This window comes from Argiope bruennichi, chromosome 10 (genome assembly GCF_947563725.1).
Source record: "Argiope bruennichi chromosome 10, qqArgBrue1.1, whole genome shotgun sequence".
Classification (NCBI taxonomy): Eukaryota; Metazoa; Arthropoda; class Arachnida; order Araneae; family Araneidae; genus Argiope; species Argiope bruennichi.
The window spans coordinates 47,787,389-47,794,687 of NC_079160.1; the positions used below are offsets into that span (position 1 = coordinate 47,787,389).

Sequence of the window (7,299 nt, forward strand, 5' to 3'; positions counted from 1 at the left end):
CATGATTGTTATTTACCCGTGTTCTGTCTATGTGGTGTGTGAAAGAGCCCTACTGTATACAGGGGTCCTGCAAGCGAGTGTGTGAGTGTCATCTTCATATGAGTTAAAAATAGACTTCTGCCATCTGGAGCTCAGAGGTCGTCACCCTCAGAAGCTACTGCCTCCCTCTTTCTCCGTATCTCTTAGACTTGGTTTGAATTGGTGTTCAATCCAAGGGGCATAAGCAACAGCACCAGTTTGTAATTCTTATTCAGTCCAATTTAATGTTTGTACGAGTTTCGTTAATTTGGACTCATTTCACCAGATTTGTAATTTCAATGGATAAATATTTATATAGACTATTTTCAAATAATTATGCTTCTTAGAGGAAATTTAAAATCTTCTTAGGTTAGAGTTTTTATTTTTACTTACTGCATTTATTTAAATATTTTTTATTTGTTTCATTTATCAACTTTGCTTTTGCTATGTCATCCTTGCACAGGGGCCACGCAGATCTTCTCTGTATCGTTTCAGTTTTAGTATATGTACTACAGAATGACAAATATGTCGTTTTCTCTATAGGGTTCTTTGTTGTTTGCATGTGTCCAATGTCATCAAGTGCCTTTAGTTCCTTCGTTCTAGGTGGGATTGCTCTTCGGCGGCCCCATCAAGTTAAGCTGGGTAGGTTGAGGTATTGCTTATATACTCATCAATTTTGATTTTCCAAGAATTAAGTGAACTGTAAATAGGTTCTCCAAAGAGTTCTGATAGAAAATTATATAAATTATTTAATATTACTGGTGTTTATAAATACTGATTTCATTCATTTATTATTTTTGTTTATCTTCTCTAAGATGAATTAAATAGTTTTTTTGCTAAAGCATATTTTATTCTTAAGAAAATCTCATTTGAATCCCAAATTTTTAGCTATTGATATCAACAATAAGTTATGGCTACAAAACAACTTCAATTAACTCAGATAATTCATAGAATCCTTGATGTGGTTTCTCATGTTCCCTCCTGAAATTTATAATGTGTTTGTCAATATTCAAACTCTACGCTTGCCTTTCTCCAAATACCTTTATTAGACATTTATAAAATGAATACGAATTTTGTAACAGATTCTAGAATATAGCAGAATTTGAAACTTCTAATATCAAAATTAAATTATAGCTACAGTACAACTTCAACAAACAGAGAACATTAGTGGAATCCTTGATATGATTTTTCATGTTCCCTCTTGAAATTTATAATGTGTTTGTCAATATTCAAACTCTACGCTTGCCTTTCTCCAAAGACCTTTATTAGGCATTTATAAAACAAATACGAATTTTGTAACAGATTCTAGAATATAGCAGAATTTGAAACTTCTAATATCAACAACAAATTATAGCTTCAATACAATTCAACAAACACAGAACATTAATAGAATCCTTGATATGATTTTTCGTGTTATGTCCCGAATTCGTACTGTATTTATCAATATTTAAACTCTATACATGCCTTTCTCCAAAGACCTTTATGAGGCATTGATAAACTAAATACGAATTTTGTAACAGATTCTAAAATTAAACAAAATATGAAATTTCTGATATCAATACTAAGTTAGTTACAATACAATTTCAATAATTCATCAATAGAATACAACTTCAGATTATTCATAGAACCCTTGATGTGATTTTTCATATTGTGTTCTGGAATATTTGTTTATTTATCACTACTTAAGCTCTACACGTGCTTCTTTTCAGAGACATCCATTAAAAAATTCAAGCATTTATAAAATAAATACTCTTTTTGAAACAGATGCCAAAACTGAATAGAATTTGAAATTTTTGTTTCAAAAATACCATCTTTTCACTTGTAAATTCTAACCAGCTTTCTTCTAATAGATTAATTCAAATAGCAATGTCATATTAATTGACAACATAAATTTTGGTTCATTAAAGCAAATTTGTATAAGTTTTGCAATAAATTTTTCCAAAACTATTTAATTTTTTTCATATCTAGATTTTTTTTTCTCATTCGATATCTTACTAAGCCTTTTTGATCATTAGGAACAAATAATAATAGGAATAATTTTTTCTGCCTCTTAGTTACTATAGATGATTTTAAAAAGATCTGCAAGACATAAAAATGGCGGTGTGCAAAAAAAAGAAAGACCAAAAGGTGAAACTCGAAAAGAACAATTGGTAAACGAAAGAATGGGTCGGAAAAAAGAACAGTGGGAGAGTTAAACGTTTCAGCACTGGAGTCCAATTTTCCACCATGTTCAGAAAGAGAGAAAACTTCCAGGCAAAAGAATGAAAAAGAATCCCCTCCCCACCTATTTTTTTTTATCAGGTACCCAATTTGTCTTTTAGATGTGTGGGAGCCAATGAGGCTCAACTGCAGTTTAAAGATCCTTATCTCTTCCCTCGTTTTATTCACTGAGATATTTCTTTAAACTTTTTTTATTCCCAAACTCCTATGAAAACGTGCGCCAGACCGTATCTTGCACACTTAGATGTAAATTTTATCGGTCCTGAAACGTAATGTTTGAGATCCTTAAAGAAAAGCTATCAAGTAGAGTAAATCGATTCTCTTTCAAGTGACTTCCGTGCAGTCAGATGCTTCTACAAGAAATAAATGATACGACGTCTAAAATAAATAAGGACAAGGCGTAACAATCGCATGGTCAATGAAATGGAGTGTAAAGTAGCATGTAAACAATAAAAAATAAAATCAGACCTTTCATGTTGGATATTCAAAAGTACATAAAATGATGAGCATATCAAAGTGAGATACGAATAGTTTCATTGAAAAGGTAGTTTGGTCGCACAAAAATATCCTTTTAAACAAAAGAAAATATTATATAACTAAAAAAGATTTTTCTTGATGTTCTTTAGAATAAATATAAGGATTTTATTGGCAATAAAATGAAAATAAATTGTGAAAAAAAGATGCTTTACTTAATTTTCAAATTAAAATATCCGAGATACTTTAATTTGTAAGAAAATTTCTTTGCACTTTTTACACTCGGAAGCCTCCTATGAGGTACTATTGAAGACGGTGCATCATTTTGAAAATTTTATTTATGTATCTTTTTTGTTGAAATTTTCGATTATTAAAAATACCGATATAATTGTAAGAAGATGTAGATTAATTTTTTGGGATAATTCAACAAAAAAATATGGATATTTATTTTTAGGGAACAATAAAAATATTTGGTGAGTAATTATGCATGGAGTTACTTTTCCGAGTTCAAATGTTTAATCTATGATGCAGTTTCTTTCATATATAGATATTAAATACAACAATTCATTTTAATTCTTACTTCTATTTCATATTTAGCAAAACGAAGGAGGAAATGACATCACAGAATAAAGTAAGAAATCTTACAGTTAAATGTTAGGGGGTTTCAGATATAGTGGTCATGTAACTTCATTTTTCTTTCTTTCATTTTTCGATAGTGCTATAATTGGTTTAGGCTCACATGTGATGCTATAAAAAATTTTCACTTCCACTTAAATTTAAAATTCAAATTTTAAGGGAGAAAATTCATTTTAAGATCAGAATATTTTGCATAAATTCCGTTTTACATTTTTGAAAAATAATCTTTAATAAAAGTAATCTTTAAGCAGATAAAAGTTCGTAATATGAAAAGAAAATTTTATTTCTTTTTTTGTGGGAGGAAAATTTTTTCAAATGCATAAAAAAATATTTTTAATATACTGCTATTTTCTACAAAAATATTCGATATAATCTAATACCTTAAAATCATTATAAATTGTTTTTCTAAAATAAGCCCATAAACTGACCTTTCAATAATGTATCAATTTGTAAATGCGAAAAAGTAAATACTTACGCTTGATTTCAGCTCTCTGCAACTAATCGGATTAAAACATTTATTGCAAAATTAATTCCTACTTGAAAGCATTTTATTTTATCGCATCACTTTTTCAAATAAAGTTTTATTTGAGTTTTAATATGTGCAAATAAGATTTCGTTTTTAATTTTGCTGCACTATTTCCTTACTGCTATTTTGTTTAGGTCTGAATTCTTTTGAAAATTAAATATATTGCCTTAGAAAATAAATTAACATCAAACATGATTTTACAGCTTAAAGGATATATTCTCTTTAATTTTCGAACATAAAAACTAATTAAATAATTTTTAACAGAATTATTTTAATTTATTCGACTGGAAACAAGAAGTGGTCTAAATCCGTCCATTCATTTCCTTTATCCAAACTAAAATGAATACCTACAAACTGGTCGGTATTCGTCTGGTAGAAATACTTCATTCACATCATTTAATCTAAGCCATTCCAAACTCCGGTGTTCTTTCAATATCCAGAAACTTTAAATAGGAACTTTTAATCTTCCTCCAGTTCACTTGCACATAGGAATTGTATCCACCCCACCCCACCCCACCCCACCCACAAAGAAGATCGAATTGACGAATAATCGTCTCAGTTATACCTGGAACTGAAAACTTAATTAAACCCCGAGAAGGTGAAGAGTAACAGAGGAATCTAATTTCACTAAACTCTTTCTTTACTATTTTAGTCTTTGAAAATGAAATTTTGGCTGCACCAAGAGTCCAGTCCATAAAAATACCGCATTTTGAAAGTTAGTTTTGGAATACGTTAATCTAATATACTTCGAATAACCTGTGTCAAAGGTAGATCCTTCATTTTAAATCGAAATATGTACTATCCTTTTTTTTTTTTTTTTTTGCATCACGTATAGGGGTGGAAAATAATATAAAAGTTCGGAAACTGCTTAAGATACATCGTGTTTGTTGATGTTTTCCTAAAAGAATTCCCCAACGGGGACCTCATATATTGAAATGAGAAACTCCTGGTATGGTGGTTGATTCTATCCATACTAGTGGGTAATAACGGTTTGGGTTCAAGTTACCTTCTACCGATGATGGGACGTGCCTCCTACAGGAGAGGTTGTGCGAACGTTATATATAACTACTTTACAAAGGGCATAATGAAAAGCTTACGTTTTAGTCAACTAAGCAAATAACTTAACAATTGATTCATTCAATATCAAGTATTTTTTCTAATTAATATATATCGAATAAAAGTTTGTTAATTTCCGACATAACATACTTTTATTCAAAATCATATCAATAAAATTAACATACATTAATTGAATAAAGGTAAGTCAATTTTTAAGTATGTTAATCGTATAACAAGATAATACGTAAATTTAAAATTTAAATGAACGATTCAAACATCAAATGTTATAATGCTTTATTCAAAACGTTCTCTATTTTCATAATATATCACAAAATGATATTATATAAACTTATAGCTTTCCTTTAGTAACGACGAACTAGACAAAATAAAAATGAAAATAAACCTCAGAAGAAGAATTTTCAGTGCCAGGACATTGCAGTAAAAATAAATTCAAAAGATGTAAGGCTTTTCTCCTTAATCTTAATTTCAAAGTCTAGGTTTTTCTTCTCATTCACGTCCTCTCATGACTAGGTCATTTTCTCATTGTTAACCTCTTCATGCTCGCTACATACATAAGCTTCTTTGCTATCCCATATATCTTTCTTCACCTTGTTGATTTTTGCTCATATTTTGATTCTGGTCTATAAAAGATGCCTGAAAGATTGCAAGGGTTATATTCGAGGTATAGAGACATAACAAACTGTGCATAATTTGATTTTGAGATCCGAATTCAATACATCTTTTAAGATGACCTGAAATATTCGATTTCCCTCCAGAATGGTGCAGAGAAAACGCTAAGTAAAAACGATAGATATGCCTTATCTTCTCTGCTTCTTTTTTAATTATGTTTTTACTTTTTTGTTTGGAGGCTAGGGAGTGTTGAAGAAAGCTGGTGAAAAGTTGAATATATATATTCGGAAAAATTTAAGAGAATTCTGCTGGCTTTACGTTTTCTTAGACGGTAGTGAAAATGCCCATATCTGGCAGTTTGTGATGGCTGGTTTTGATATTTTTGTGGAATCAGAAGAATGCTTATTTCAAGTGAAGCAATTTAAAATATCTTTGGCAGGCTGTATTTTATCAGCCAATTCAATATTTCTTCATTCTAAATTAATTCGGATTTTTTTTTTCTTTAACTATGAAATGAGTGATTTATTTTCGTAATATATAACATAATAAAGAATTTCATAATTTTTTAGCATAGAAATAATTTTTAAAAAGTGAAAAACTTTTAATTGCATTGAATAATTAATTTGGATAATATATTTATTATTTATAACTTTTCATATCTTCTTATATTTATGTATATCATTTAGCACCGATTTATTAACTTCTATTTGGCATGAATTTGATAAAATGAGATCGTTCCAGATATTAACAAAATAATATATAATTTATTTCTATCTATTATGATAAGAATCATTAAATTCTTATAATGATATGTAAAATTTTGATAGTTTATATATTTGAAACACTTTGTCATTACTCATATTGCATAAAGCATTTTATCGAAAATTTTATTCGGTTTGAATCTATTATACAATAATTTTTCATATCATCAACAAATGTCAAGTCAGCAAAACCAATAACAGCATGGTATTGGCGACTTTACATCCATTGGTGAAATGGAGAGTAGTCAACTTATAGAACTTTCTTTTACAACCTTGTGCGCAATAGCAAAGGCATGATTCATTAGTGTCTTATCACCCGTCACAAACTACATATCAGATATTGTTCAAATTATATGAATTTAATATTTCTTTTTTTGGAGATGCTTCGTTGGTGATAAAATTTGTTCAAAGTCTTAATTTCATTAAAAATAATTTCTTTGATTATTGCTTAAACTGAGGTAAAACATACATTCGTGAAAAATTCCTTCATTAAGAGATTTTGATATTCTAATCTGTTTATTTTAAGATCATTTATTTATCATTGATCTTAAAGCTAGTGATGCCTAGTTATTTTTACTAATTTAATTAATTATTGTATATTGGTATAAAAATATGGATAAATATAACATTCTTTTTGCTCAAATTACCCTCATTGTTGAATTATCATTATTTGAATTAGCTATTTTTTTTAACATTAGAATCAATTCAGGTTCATGTGATGCATACCAAATGCCTCATGCCAACTTAAAATTCCATTGCATATCATAAAGGAAGGAAAAAGAATTAACATCTGAACGTCGCATAAGACGAATTCCTAATTAATAGATTTCTTGAATTATATTTGTCATGGGATTAAGATGTGTTTCCTCAACTCTAGAAGAATATTTCTGATTCTTTGAATTTGTGCTAAATATACCACGTATATATATACTTCTTCTTGACCGCCCTGTCACCAATGAACATAGCAATATCGACAGG

General features: G+C 29.1%; 1 pseudogene; it reads right to left on the reverse strand.

The window, feature by feature from the left end:
- Positions 1-422: 422 nt before the first annotated feature.
- Positions 423-539, reverse strand: LOC129989530 (U6 spliceosomal RNA; annotated as a pseudogene).
- Positions 540-7,299: the final 6,760 nt, after the last annotated feature.